The 14,654-nt window shown below is 41.6% G+C and overlaps 1 protein-coding gene across 4 annotated transcripts in view; it reads left to right on the top strand.

Moving 5' to 3' along the window:
* Positions 1-14,654, top strand: part of LOC110498461 (zinc finger and SCAN domain-containing protein 2) — a 771,911-nt gene that overhangs the window by 504,272 nt on the left and 252,985 nt on the right. The gene's annotated exons all lie outside the window — the stretch shown is intronic.

Raw genomic sequence — 14,654 nt, 5'->3', positions numbered from 1 at the left:
TTTGGGACTCTCGCCCTCCACTCTGTACATCAAAGAAAATAAGCATAGACATAAAATGCACGATAATTAGAAAGGCATGAAATAAGCAATAGGCATTTCATTTCATTACTGTATATACTATGTGTAGGCTGTGTAGACTCGCTATGTGTAACTTAGGGAATGGCCATCGGCATCAACGATACACATTTAGAGCCAGCAAAACACAAAGCATACATTGAAGAAACACAGAAAATCAACGATCAAATCGATTACATAACTGTACATGTAAACCTAGGCTTACTGCTCAAGTAGTCAAATTTGTCTAAATAAGATTCCCTCATTGTAAGCAATTAGCTAGCTCACGTGCAAAAGGATGCTATTGCTAATTAGCTAGCTAAAATTGGTGCGGTTGTTGGTTACATAAAAATATACCACTGCACTGGTATGACATGAATATTACAAAGTGCATTATACATAATGACTATCTCACTTCCATGGTTTTATATTTTTATCCATGAAGGTTAGATTCGATTAAGATTCACTTTCGTGGATTGTACCTTCAATGTACAGTGCTTGCGAAAGTATTCGGCCCCTTTGAACTTTGCGACCTTTTGCCACATTTCAGGCTTCAAACATAAAGATGTAAAACTGTATTTTTTTGTGAAGAATCAACAACAAGTGGGACACAATGAACGACATTTATAAATGAACGACATTTATTGCATATTTCAAACTTTTTTAACAAATCAAAAACTGAAAAATTGGGCGTGCAAAATTATTCAGCCCCTTTACTTTCAGTGCAGCAAACTCTCTCCAGAAGTTCAGTGAGGATCTCTGAATGATCCAATGTTGACCTAAATGACTAATGATGATAAATACAATCCACCTGTGTGTAATCAAGTCTCCGTATAAATGCACCTGCACTGTGATAGTCTCAGAGGTCCGTTAAAAGCGCAGAGAGCATCATGAAGAACAAGGAACACACCAGGCAGGTCCGAGATACTGTTGTGAAGAAGTTTAAAGCCGGATTTGGACACAAAAAGATTTCCCAAGCTTTAAACATCCCAAGGAGCACTGTGCAAGCGATAATATTGAAATGGAAGGAGTATCAGACCACTGCAAATCTACCAAGACCTGGCCGTCCCTCTAAACTATCAGCTCATACAAGGAGAAGACTGATCAGAGATGCAGCCAAGAGGCCCATGATCACTCTGGATGAACTGCAGAGATCTACAGCTGAGGTGGGAGACTCTGTCCATAGGACAACAATCAGTCGTATATTGCACAAATCTGGCCTTTATGGAAGAGTGGCAAGAAGAAAGCCATTTCTTAAAGATATCCATAAAAAGTGTTGTTTAAAGTTTGCCACAAGCCACCTGGGAGACACACCAAACATGTGGAAGAAGGTGCTCTGGTCAGATGAAACCAAAATTGAACTTTTTGGTAACAATGCAAAACGTTATGTTTGGCGTAAAAGCAACACAGCTGAACACACCATCCCCACTGTCAAACATGGTGGTGGCAGCATCATGGTTTGGGCCTGCTTTTCTTCAGCAGGGACAGGGAAGATGGTTAAAATTGATGGGAAGATGGATGGAGCCAAATACAGGCCCATTCTGGAAGAAAACCTGATGGAGTCTGCAAAAGACCTGAGACTGGGACGGAGATTTGTCTTCCAACAAGACAATGATCCAAAACATAAAGCAAAATCTACAATGGAATGGTTCAAAAATAAACATATCCAGGTGTTAGAATGGCCAAGTCAAAGTCCAGACCTGAATCCAATCGAGAATCTGTGGAAAGAACTGAAAACTGCTGTTCACAAATGCTCTCCATCCAACCTCACTGAGCTCAAGCTGTTTTGCAAGGAGGAATGGGAAAAAATGTCAGTCTCTCGATGTGCAAAACTGATAGAGACATACCCCAAGCGACTTACAGCTGTAATCGCAGCAAAAGGTGGCGCTACAAAGTATTAACTTAAGGGGGCTGAATCATTTTGCACGCCCAATTTTTCAGTTTTTGATTTGTTAAAAAAGTTTGAAATATCCAATAAATGTCGTTCCACTTCATGATTGTGTCCCACTTGTTGTTGATTCTTCACAAAAAAATACAGTTTTATATCTTTATGTTTGAAGCCTGAAATGTGGCAAAAGGTCGCAAAGTTCAAGGGGGCCGAATACTTTCGCAAGGCACTGTAAACCTCAATTTGGGTGACCTTGATGTCGGTTTGATAGCGGGGGAGGCACTAGTAATGTTCGTCATCTCTCCCATGTCTTATTCGACTAGTAGTGGTTCTGAAATGTTTATTGCTTTCCTACATTTTACTCCCTCCTCTGTTTAATATCACACATACATTCACTATTAATTTCGGTTGCCTATCCTAATGTGAAGTTTGTTATATAGAAAGTATTTGACTCTGATATGTGCCACAGAAAGTATTTGACTCTAGCCACAAAATTAAGAAAATAAGAAGGGGGGAAGGATTTTGTCAAGGCTATTTTCTTGCCTGAAGAAATCATCCCCCCCCCCCCCCCCCCTCCCCTATCTTGAGACTGCAAAACAGAACTGTCAAATTATATTATAGCCGTGTCATTGTATACTTACAAATTAGAATCTTAAGTGTAACATAATTTTGTTGGGGAAAACTGAAATGCCCATCAAATTATTTCCCCATTATGCTGAATGTGTTCTGAAGGAAGAGTTGATTGTCTTTTTAAATATGGACAAAGATGTTAACAGCATGAGAGAAGAAATAGCAGCCACTCTCCCCTAAAACATTGGTATGTTACGTTTCTAATTTAATATAATTGTAAATAAAATAAAAACATTTATAAGGATCTTTCAAGGTTCTTTGATCCAACTTCTGACTAGATTGCCACTAAAGGGGCTGTCTGGGGCTGTTTTTCACAGTTCAGGCTAGTTCCAGTGAAGGGAAATCTTAACTCTACAGCATACAATGACATTGTAGACGACTCTGTGCTTCCAACTTTGTGGCAACAGTTTGGGGAAGGCCCTTTCCTGTTTCAGCATGACAATGCCCTAAGTGCACACAGCGAGGTCCATACAGAAATGGTTTGTCGAGATCGGTGTGGAAGAACTTGACTGGCCAGCACAGAGTCCTGACCGCAACCCCATATTAAAGCCTTTGTGAGGAATTAGAAAACTGACTGCGAGCCAGGCCTAATCACCCAACATCAGTGCCCGACCTCACTAATGCTCTTGTGGCTGAATGGAAGCAAGTCCCACAGCAATGTTCCAACAGCCTTCCAATAGCCTTCTAAGAACAGAGGAGGCTGTTAAAGTAGCAAAGGGAGGGGCCAAAACCAAACTAATGCCCATGATTTTGGAATGAGATTTTCTACGAGCAGGCGTCCACACACTTCTGGTCATGTAGTGTAGTTACAAGCGAAAATGTGGTAACACCCAACTCAGCCAGCTAACAGAAAAATATCCTGCTTTCCTCAGCATAACGCTTGCAACATAACAGGACATGCTCTACAGTCTCTGCCTCCCAGTGTTGGAAAAAGTACCTAATTGTCATACTTGAATGAAAGTATACATACCTTAATACAGGTATTCCCAAATTGGGGTACGTACAGTTGAAGTTGGAAGTTTATATACACCTTAGCCAAATGCATTTAAACTCAGTTTTTCACAATTCCTGACATTTAGTCCTAGTAAAAATGTCCTGTTTTAGGTCAGTTAGGAACACCACTTTATTTTAAGAATGTGAAATGTCAGAATAATAGTAGAGAGAATGATTTATTTCAGCTTTTATTTATTTCATCACATTCCCAGTGGGTCAGAAGTTTACATACACTCAATTAGTATTTGGTATCATTCTCTTTAAATTGTTTAACACGGGTTAAACGTTTCAGGCAGCCTTCCACAAGCTTCCCACAATATGTTTTGGCCCATTCCTCCTGACAGAGCTGGTGTAACTGAGTCAGGTTTGTAGGCCTCCTTGCTTGCACACGCTTTTTCAGTTCTGCCCACACATTTTCTAAAGGATTGAGGTCAGGGCTTTGTGATGGCCACTCCAATACCTTGACTTTCTTGTCCGTAAGCCATTTTGCTACAACTTTGGAAGTGTGCTTGGGGTCATTGTCCATTTAGAAGACCCATTTGTGACCAAGCTTTAACTTCCTGACTGATGTCTTGAGATGTTGCTTCAATATATCCACATAATGTTCCTTTCTCATGATGTCATCTATTTTGTGAAGTGCACCAGACCCTCCTGCAGCAAAGCACCCCACAACATGATGCTGCCACCCCCGTGCTTCACGGTTGGGATGGTGTTCTTCAGCTTGCAAGCATCCCCTTTTTCCTCCAAACATAATGATGGTCATTATGGGCAAACAGTTCTATTTGTGTTTCATCAGAGCAGAGGACATTTCCCCCAAAAGTTCAATCTTTGTCCCCATGTGCAGTTGTTAACTGTAGTCTGGCTTTTTTATGGTGGTATGGAGCAGTGGCTTCTTCCTTGCTGAGCGGCCTTTCAGGTTATGTCGATATAGGACTTGTTTTACTGTGGATATAAACACTTTTGTACCTGTTTCCTCCAGCATCTTCACAAGATCCTTTGCTGCTGTTCTGGGATTGATTTGCACTTTTTGCACCAAAGTACGTTAATCTCTGGGAGACAGAACGTGTCTCCTTCCTGAGTGGTATGACGGCTGCGTGGTCCCATGGTGTTTATACTTGAGTACTATTGTTTGTATAGATGAACGTGGTACCTTCAGTCGTTTGGAAATTGCTCCCAAGGATGAACCAGACTTGTGGAGGTCTACAAATTGTTTTTAAGTCTTGGCAGATTTCTTTTGATTTTCCCATGATGTCAAGCAAAGAGGCACTGAGTTTGAAGTTAGGCCTTGAAATACATCCACAGGTACACCTCCAATTGACTCAAATTATGTCTATTAGCCCATCATTTTCTGGAATTTTCCAAGCTGTTTAAAGGCACAGTCAACTTAATGTATGTAAACTTCTGACCCACTGGAATTGTGATAGAGTGAATTATAAGTGGAATAATCTGTCTGTAAACAATTGTTGGAAAATTGTTGTTAACAAGAAATTTGTGGAGTGGTTGAAAACAAATTTTAATGACTCCAACCTATGTGTATGTAAACTTCCGACTTCAACTGTAAGCGCAATACCGTCGATTGGTACGCCAAATAAAAAAGTGATTCACATTTTTAAATTTAAAAAATACTTTTTCAAACAGTTTATTTTTCAACGGGGCTATACATTTGGGTGAGGTTTTTTCTCGCCTGAGTAGCCTCGTTTCATTGCCAAAAAATAAAATAAAACCATCTAGTGTTCAGCGAAATAACAACACAATGTCAAATACAGGTAGCCTAGTCAAATGATTAACATCCAATCACATTAACCGTTACTCTCTCGTGGGAATTCCACTAACGTTCTGTATGTAGCCAAACGTAGCTGCTGTTTATTTTGTTTGCTCGAAAATTGATTAATGGTTAAAAAAGTAAGGCCCACATCCATAGAGACACATACCAGCTCTACTGGTAGTTCTGTTACGACAAACAGTACTACACCTGCACCGGTCGACGACACAAGTTGTTTGGCTTCCACGAGCACATCCAATGCTAGCATCAGTAATTCTACATTTGTTGTTAGCCCAGCTAGTATGGACACTGACAGTTGGGAATCTGATGCAGCTGAAGAGCTACTGCCCCCTTACCCAGGAAAGCACTGAACAACAGACAGGGACGTTGGACCATCGAAGAGGTGCAAATATGATGAGAACTACATTTATTTTGGGTTCACTTATACTGGGAGTAGTGCCTTTCCTCAGCCACAGTGTGTTATATGTGCAAAAGTACTATCTCACAACTCGATGAAACCTTCACCTTGCACAGACATTTAGAAACAAAACATTCCAATTTGAAAAATAAGCCACAGGAGTTTTTGGAGTGAGAATTTAAGATGACTTTCAAGTAGTAAGACATGTATAAAAGCAACAGATACCGTTAATAAGAAGGGGCTAGAAGTGTCTTATATGGTGAGCTACCGAGTGGCTAGGACAGGCAAGCCCCATACTATTGTGGAGGACTTAATTATTCCTGCTGCCGTGGATATGGCTGGGACAATGCTTGGGGAAAAGGCCCAAAGAACTATACAGACAATGCCTCCATCAAACAACACTGTTTCACGACACATCAGTGACATGGCAGGAGATAATTTGAAACAATTACTGCTTCGCATACAAGCCAGTGAATTCTATGCGTTACAGCTGGATGAGTCAACAGATGTGGCGGGCCTGGCACAGCTCCTTGTATATGTCCGTTACATTTATGGGGAGTCAATTATAGAAGACATCCTCTTCTGCAAACCACTGGAAACCAAGACAACAGGAGAGGATATTCTTAATGTCCTGGACAGCTTTGTGACATCAAATGGACTTTGGTGGTCAAGATGTGTTGGTATCTGTACTGATGGTGCGAAAGCCATGACAGGGAGACATAGTGGAGTGGTAACGCACGTGCAAGCAGTAGCTCCCAACACTACTTGGGTACACTGCAGCAACAACCAAGAGGCTCTTGCTGTCAAGGGAATACCTGACAGCTTGAAAGACGTTTTGGACACTACAGTGAAAATGGTTAACTTTGTTCAAGCAAAGCCCCTGAACTCTTGTGTTTTTTCTGCATTATGCAATGATATGGGCATCGACCATGTAACGCTTTACAACATACAGAAGTGCACTTGTTATCAAGGGGCAAAGTATTGACACATTTTTTTTTTAAATTGGGAGACAAGTTTAAAGTTTTCTTTACTGACCATCATTTTCACTTGTCTGACCGCTTGCATGATGGTGAGTTTCTCACACGACTGGCCTATTCGGGTGATGTTTTTTTTCTCGCCTGAATGATCTGAATCAAGGTTTACAGGGACTCTCCGCAACTATATTCAATGTGCGGGACAAAATTGAGGCTATGATTAAGAAGTTGGAGCTCTTCTCTGTCTGCATTAACAAGGACAACACAGGTATTTCCATCATTGTATGACTTTTTGTGTGCAAATGAACTCAAGCTTACGGACAATGTCAAATGTGATATAGCGAAGCACCTGAGTTAGTTAGGTGCGCAATTAAGCTAGTACTTTCCCGAAACGGATGACACAAACAACTGGATTCATTATCCCTTTCATGCCCTGGCTCCAGTCCACTTACTGATATCTGAACAAGAGAGCCTCATCAAAATTGCAACAAGTGGTTCTGTGAAAATTGAATTTAATCCAAAACTACTGCCAGATTTCTGGATTGGGCTGCGCTCAGAGTATCCTGCCTTGGCAAATCGCGCTGTTAATAAGACACTGATGCCCTTTGCAACCACGTACCTATGTGAGAGTGGATTCTTGGCCCTCAATAGCATGAATACTAAATACAGGCACAGACTGTGTGTGGAAAATAATTTAAGACTGAGACTCTCCAATAAAACCCAACATTGCAGAGCTATGTGCATCCTTTCAAGCACACCCTTCTCATTAACCTGTGGTGAGTTATTCACAATTTTCGATGAACAAATAAGGTTTTATATGTAAGATGGCTAAATAAAGACCAAAATTACTGATTATTATTTGTGCCCTGGCCATATAAGAGCTCTTTGACACTTCCCACGAGCCTGGTTGTGGCAAAAACTCACTCATTCTTATGTTTAATAAATGTATCGTATAGTGTGTGTGTGGCAGGCTTACAATAATGGCAAAAAACTATATTTGAGAGTGATCTGAACCTAGTGCTAGAGGGGGTACGCAGCTGGAGGTTGAATGTCTGAAGGGGTACGGGACTATAAAAAGTTTGGGAACCACTGCCTTAATAGAAAGTTACTCAAGTAAAAGTGACAGTCTCCCAGTAAAATATTACTTGAGTAAAAGTCTAAAAGTATTTGGTTTTAAATATACTTAAGTATCAAAAGTTAATTCAATTTCTAAAATATACTTATCTAAAGTAAAAGTATAAATTATTTAAAATTCCTTGTATTAAGCAAACCAGAAGGCACAATTTCTTGTTTTAAAAACGTTTTAAAACACTAAGACATTATTTAAAAAAGATGCATGTATGTTTAGTGAGTCTGCCAGAACATAGGCAGTAGGGATGGCTTAAGCCTGATGAATTTACTGTGATAAATGAGGCCTCACCTCCTGGCTACACTAGTGACCATATCCCCCGTAAATCCCGCAAAGGCGGAGGTGTTGCTAACATTTACAATAGCAAATTTCAATTTACAAAAAAAAAATGACGTTTTCGTCTTTTGAGCTTCTAGTCATGAAATCTATGCAGCCTACTCAATCACTTTTTATAGCTACTGTTTACAGGCCTCCTGGGCCATATACAGCGTTCCTCACTGAGTTCCCTGAATTCCTATCGGACCTTGTAGTCATAGCAGATAATATTCTAATCTTTGGTGACTTTAATATTCACATGGAAAAGTCCACAGACCCACTCCAAAAGGCTTTCGGAGCCATCATCGACTCAGTGGTTTTTGTCCAACATGTCTCTGGACCCACTCACTGTCACAGTCATACGCTGGACCTAGTTTTGTCCCATGGAATAAATGTTGTGGATCTTAATGTTTTTCCTCATAACCCTGGACTATCGGACCACCATTTTATTACGTTTGCAATTGCAACAAATAATCTGCTCAGACCCCAACCAAGGAACATCAAAAGTCGTGCTATAAATTCACAGACAACACAAAGATTCCTTGATGTCCTTCCAGATTCCCTCTGTCTACCCAAGGACGCCAGAGGACAAAAATCAGTTAACCACCTAACTGAGGAACTCAATTTAACCTTGCGCAATACCCTAGATGCAGTTGCACCCCTAAAAACTAAAAACATTTCTCATAAGAAACTAGCTCCCTGGTACACAGAAAATACCCGAGCTCTGAAGCAAGCTTCCAGAAAATTGGAATGAAAATGGCGCCACACCAAACTGGAAGTCTTCCGACTAGCTTGGAAAGACAGTACTGTGCAGTACCGAAGACCCTTGCTGCTCGATCATCCTATTTTCTAACTTAATTGAGGAAAATAAGAACAATCCGAAATTCCTTTTTGATACTGTATCAAAGCTAACTAAAAAGCAGCATTCCCCAAGAGAGGATGACTTTCACTTTAGCAGTGATAAATTAATGAACTTTTTTGAGGAAAAGATTATGATTATTAGAAAGCAAATTACGGACTCCTCTTTAAATCTGCGTATTCCTTCAAAGCTCAGTTGTCCTGAGTCTGCACAACTCTGCCAGGACCTAGGATCAAGAGAGACGCTCAAGTGCTTTAGTACTATATGACACAATTATGAAAATAATCATGGCCTCTAAACCTTCAAGCTGCATACTGGACCCTATTCCAACTAAACTACTGAAAGAGCTGCTTCCTGTGCTTGGCCCTCCTATGTTGAACATAATAAACGGCTCTCTATCCACCGGATGTGTACCAAACTCACTAAAAGTGGCAGTAATAAAGCCTCCCTTGAAAAAGCCAAACCTTGACCCAGAAAATATAAAAAACTATCGGCCTATATCGAATCTTCCATTCCTCACTGCCTTCCTGAAGACAAACAATGTATACAAAATGCTTCAGTCTGGTTTTAGACCCCATCATAGCACTGAGACGGCACTTGTGAAGGTGGTAAATGACATTTTAATGGTATCGGACCGAGGCTCTGCATCTGTCCTCGTGCTCCTAGACCTTAGTGCTGCTTTTGATACCATCGATCACCACATTCTTTTGGAGAGATTGGAAACCCAAATTGGTCTACACGGACAAGTTCTGGCCTGGTTTAGATCTTATCTGTCGGAAAGATATCAGTTTGTCTCTGTGAATGGTTTGTCCTCTGACAAATTAACTGTAAATTTCGGTGTTCCTCAAGGTTCCGTTTTAGGACCACTATTGTTTTCACTATATATTTTACCTCTTGGGGATGTTATTCGAAAACATCATGTTAACTTTCACTGCTATGCGGATGACACACAGCTGTACATTTCAATGAAACATGGTGAAGCCCCAAAATTGCCCTTGCTAGAAGCATGTGTTTCAGACATAAGGAAGTGGATGGCTGCAAACTTTCTACTTTTAAACTCGGACAAAACAGAGATGCTTGTTCTAGGTCCCAAGAAACAAAGAGATCTTCTGTTGAATCTGACAATTAATCTTAATGGTTGTACAGTCATCTCAAATAAAACTGTGAAGGACCTCGGCGTTACTCTGGACCCTGATCTCTCTTTTGAAGAACATATCAAGACCATTTCAAAGACAGCTTTTTTCCATCTACGTAACATTGCAAAAATCAGAAACTTTCTGTCCAAAAATGATGCAGAAAAATTAATCCATGCTTTTGTCACTTCTAGGTTAGACTACTGCAATGCTCTACTTTCCGGCTACCCGGATAAAGCACTAAATAAACTTCAGTTAGTGCTAAATACGGCTGCTAGAATCCTGACTAGAACCCAAAAATTGGATCATATTACTCCAGTGCTAGCCTCTCTACACTGGCTTCCTGTCAAAGCAAGGGCTGATTTCAAGGTTTTACTGCTAACCTACAAAGCATTACATGAGCTTGCTCCTACCTATCTCTCTGATTTGGTCCTGCCGTACATACCTACACGTCACAAGACGCAGGCCTCCTAATTGTCCCTAGAATTTCTAAGCAAACAGCTGGAGGCAGGGCTTTCTCCTATAGAGCTCCATTTTTATGGAACGGTCTGCCTACCCATGTCAGAGACGCAAACTCGGTCTCAACCTTTAAGTCTTTACTGAAGACTAATCTCTTCAGTGGGTCATATGATTGAGTGTAGTCTGGCCCAGGAGTGGGAGGGTGAACGGAAAGGCTCTGGAGCAACGAACCGCCCTTGCTGTCTCTGCCTGGCCGGTTCCCCTCTTTCCACTGGGATTCTCTGCCTCTAACCCTATTACAGGGACTGAGTCACTGGCTTACTGGGGCTCTCTCATGCCGTCCCTGGAGGGGGTGCATCACCTGAGTGGGTTGATTCACTGATGTGGTCATCCTGTCTGGGTTGGCGCCAGTATTTATGCTGCAGTAGTTCATGTGTCAGGGGGCTAGGGTCAGTTTGTTATATCTGGAGTACTTCTCCTGTCCTATTCGGTGTCCTGTGTGAATCTAAGTGTGCGTTCTCTAATTCTCTCCTTCTCTCTTTCTTTCTCTCTCTCGGAGGACCTGAGCCCTAGGACCATGCCCCAGGACTACCTGACATGATGACTCCTTGCTGTCCCCAGTCCACCTGGCCGTGCTGCTGCTCCAGTTTCAACTGTTCTGCCTTATTATTATTCGACCATGCTGGTCATTTATGAACATTTGAACATCTTGGCCATGTTCTGTTATAATCTCCACCCGGCACAGCCAGAAGAGGACTGGCCACCCCACATATGCTCTCTCTAATTCTCTCTTTCTTTCTCTCTCTCGGAGGACCTGAGCCCTAGGACCATGCCCCAGGAATACCTGACATGATGACTCCTTGCTGTCCACAGTCCACCTGACCGTGCTGCTGCTCCAGTTTCAACTGTTCTGCCTTATTATTATTCGACCATGCTGGTCATTTATGAACATTTGAACATCTTGGCCATGTTCTGTTCTAATCTCCACCCGGCACAACCAGAAGAGGACTGGCCACCCCACATAGCCTGGTTCCTCTAGGTTTCTTCCTAGGTTTTGTCCTTTCTAGGGAGTTTTTCCTAGCCACCGTGCTTCTACACCTGCATTGCTTGCTGTTTGGGGTTTTAGGCTGGGTTTCTGTACAGCACTTTGAGATATCAGCTGATGTACGAAGGGCTATATAAATACATTTTATTTGATTTGATTTGACCATGTGTTCTCTTGATAAGTGCATGAATTTCACAATTTTCCTGTTCTGCTAAGCCTTAAAAATGTAGTGAGCACTTTTGGTGTCAGGGAAAGTAAAACATACAATATTTTCTTTAGGAATGTAGTGAAGTAAAAGTTGTCAAAAATATAAATAGTAAAGTAAAGTACAGATTCCCCCAAAAAACTTCTCAAGTAGTACTTCAAAGTATTTTTACCTAAGTAGTTTAGACTACTGCTACCTCCCCACATTCCTCATACTTGCTATCTGGGTGTTTCCCCACTAACAATAACTCACTTCCCAATCCACAATGACCCAACCTCAGCCTTGTCAACAGAACCCCATCCATCCTTTCACTCCCAGATACCAACCGACCTTCCACACAGAATTCTGGATAGAGAAAAACTGCCTTCTTAGCACCTCTCTCTCCCACTCACATTGCAACTCCTGTGTAACCCCTCTGCTTTGATGCTCATACATTCCATCCCCCTAACGGGACCATAACCTCTACCTCCTCCCTCTTCAGAGCAACCTTATCTGTTGTCTCATTTCCCCCTACTCCAACATGAGCTGAGACCCACAGAAAACTGACCGTACACCCTTTTTGCCCCACCTTATGAAGTGGCAACAGCTCTATTATCAGGTCTGGGCGTGGCTTTGACTTCCTACCTCTCAGTGTCCAGCAGACTTCTTCTTCTTTGTTTTTTTTTTATGGCGAACTAGCCATATTGTCACCATTAACTGGATGGGGGTACAAAATAAAAGTAAATTCCATACAGCGATGGGAACATTTACATTTAAGCTGCAATATGTAACTTTTTGGACGACCCAACCAAATTCACAAAGGAATATGAGGTATAGATCCACCATTGTCATTGGCAACATGTCTAAGAATTGGTAGATTGGTTCTATGTGCACCATTTCTATGCTTCTCATTCTTAAGTGTATTTATTTGTTCTTTTGCTTTCGGTTTTGTACACCAGCTTCAAACAGCTGAAAATACAATATTTGTGGTTATGGGAAATACATTTCACAGCGGTTTAGATGATATAATAATTCTCTACACTCTAGACCCTTTCTTCTGTAAAGTTGCTGGCCCTGTAATCGCCAAGCCTATCTCTGACCTTTTTAACCTGTCTCTCCTCTCTGGGGAGGTTCCCATTGCTTGGAAGGTAGCCACAGTTAGTCCTTATTTTCCCCTGTTTATCAAAAGGGTAGAAAAAACTTGTCAATAATCAACTGACTGGCTTTCTTGATGTCTATAGTACTCTCTCTGTCTATAGTATTTTCTCTGGCATGCAATCTGGCTTTTGCTCAGGTTATGGATGTGCCACTGCAACCTAAAGGTCCTCAATGATGTCACCATTGCCCTTGATTTTAAGCAATGTTGTGCTGCTATTTTTATTGGCTGCCAAATCTTTTGATATGGTGGACCATTCTATTCTTGTGTGCAAGTTAAGGAATATTGGTATCTCTGAGGGGTCTTTGGCCTGGTTTGCTAACTACCTCTCTCAAAGAGTGCAGTGTATAAAGTCAGAACATCTGCTGTTTCAGCCACTGCCTGTCACCAAGGGAGTACCCCAAGGCTCGATCCTAGGCCCCATGCTCTTCTCAATTTACATCAACAACATAGCTCAGGCAGTAGGAAGAATGTGTTGTGTTAAACACTCCGCAACTAAGATTTCCTAATGTCCTACAATCTTTCTCTGCCCTTAACCTTGTTCTGAACACCTCCAAAACAAAGATCATGTGGTTTTGTAAGAATAATGCCCTCTCCACACCGGTGTGATTACTACCTCTCAGGGTTTAGAGCTTGAGGTAGTCACCTCATACAAGTACTTGGGAGAATGGCTAGACCTTCTCTCAGCACATATCAAAGCTGCAGGCTAAGGTTACATCTCAAATTGGTTTACTCTATCGTAATCGTTCCTCTTTCACCCCAGCTGCCAAACTAATCCTGATTCAGATGACCATCCTACCCATGCTAGATTACGGAGACACGATTTATAGATCGGCAGGTAAGGGTGCTCTTGAGCGGCAACATTTTCTTTACCATTCGGCCATCTGATTTGCCATCAATGTTCCGTATAGGACACATCACTGCACTCCATACTCTTCTGTAAACTGGTCATCTCTGTATACCCGTCGCAAGACCCACTGGTTGTTATTTATAAAACCCTCTTAGGCCTCACTCCCCCCTATCTGAGATACCAACTGCAGCCCTCATCCTTCACATACAACGCCCGTTCTACCAGTCACATTCTGTTAAAGGTCCCCGAAGCGCACACATCCCTGGGTCACTCGTCTTTTCAGTTCGCTGCAGCTAGCAACTGGAACGAGCTGCAACAAATACTCAAACTGGACAGCTTTATCTCAATCTCTTTATTGAAAGACTCAATCATAGACACTCTTACTGACAGTTGTGGCTGCTTTGCATGATGTATTGTTGTCTCTACCTTCTTGCCCTTTGTGCTGTTGTCTGTGTCCAACAATGTTTGTACCCTGTTTTGGGCTGCTACCATGTTGTGCTTCTACCATGTTGTTGTTATGTTGTGTCGCTACCATGCTGTGTTGTCATGTGTTGCTGCCATGCTATTTTGTCATCCTAGGTCTCTCTTTATGCAGTGTTGTCTTTCTTGTTGTGATGTTTGTTTTGTCCTATATTTTTATTTTATTTTTAATCCCAGGTCCCCCATCCCCGCAGGAGGCCTTTTGGCTTTTGGTAGGCCGTCATTGTAAATAATAATTTGTTCTTAACTGACTTGCCTAGTTAAATTAAATTACATTTCACCAACACTCATCTGGGACACCAAAAACATGGCGACCCACGACTAA

The sequence above is a fragment of the Oncorhynchus mykiss genome, chromosome 19 (assembly GCF_013265735.2).
Source record: "Oncorhynchus mykiss isolate Arlee chromosome 19, USDA_OmykA_1.1, whole genome shotgun sequence".
Taxonomy (NCBI): domain Eukaryota; kingdom Metazoa; phylum Chordata; class Actinopteri; order Salmoniformes; family Salmonidae; genus Oncorhynchus; species Oncorhynchus mykiss.
This window is presented reverse-complemented; position numbering and strand designations above follow the sequence as displayed.